The following is a 1009-nucleotide window of genomic DNA, read 5'->3' as shown; positions in this document are numbered from 1 at the left end:
ATATATATATATAAATATATATATATATATATATATATATATATATATATATATGTATACCATGTATGTATGTATACACACACATGTGTGTGTGTGTGTGTGTGTGTGAGTGTGTGTATACATAGAGAGAGAGAGAGAGAGAGAGAGAGAGAGAGAGAGAGAGAGAGAGAGAGAGAGAGAGAGAGAGAGAGAGAGAGAGAGAGAGAGAGAGAGAGAGAGAGAGAGAGAGAGAGAGAGAGCAGCAGCAGCAGACAGATAGACGTACAGACAAGCAGAAAATCGTAGAACAAAAGCTAACTCCAAGAATGCCAAACATGGTCACGACCTCACCTCTCACATGAAAGATAAATCGCACGATCCTCAAGAGTCCTCACTGCACACCAACGAGACGGCTCCTTATCCCCGCAACAGGACGTGCAGATGTACAGGTAAAGACGTCTGAGTTATTCACACAGGTGAGACTATGCGCGGTTGCCAGACACCTCTCTCAACGCAGCGCTAATCCTGATTCAGGAATTTTATGAGTAGGGTAATAAACATTTTATGCGTGGAAGTACCCACACTCTCATAAACACTTAATAAGGGATTTACAGTCTGGATGTCCGTAGACAGGTAGGGATAATAATACATGAATATCCAGACAAATGTTTCATTGGATAATTTGTGACCATGACACGAGTCTTCTCAGCACTCAGAGGAAATTGGGAATTTTTCTTATGTGTCTAGAGGAAGACTGTTGTCACGAGTGGAAAAAAACAACAGAAACAAACGTGTCCGCACACACACATATATATGTGTATGTATGTACTACGTGTGTGATCATATATACATCCCACTGTCCGGTTCTATGAGGATAGTGACTATGATTATCATCAAATCTATTACAATCACTCAATATTGTCATTTATGTTATGCTAATCATTATTACCATAATCCTTTTAATATCCCTATCATCATAATTGCTATGATGATGATTATGATGATAATGATTATAACAATAATGATAATG

This window comes from Penaeus vannamei, chromosome 14 (genome assembly GCF_042767895.1).
Source record: "Penaeus vannamei isolate JL-2024 chromosome 14, ASM4276789v1, whole genome shotgun sequence".
In the NCBI taxonomy this organism is placed as follows: Eukaryota; Metazoa; Arthropoda; class Malacostraca; order Decapoda; family Penaeidae; genus Penaeus; species Penaeus vannamei.
Note: the sequence above shows the minus strand (reverse complement) of the source record.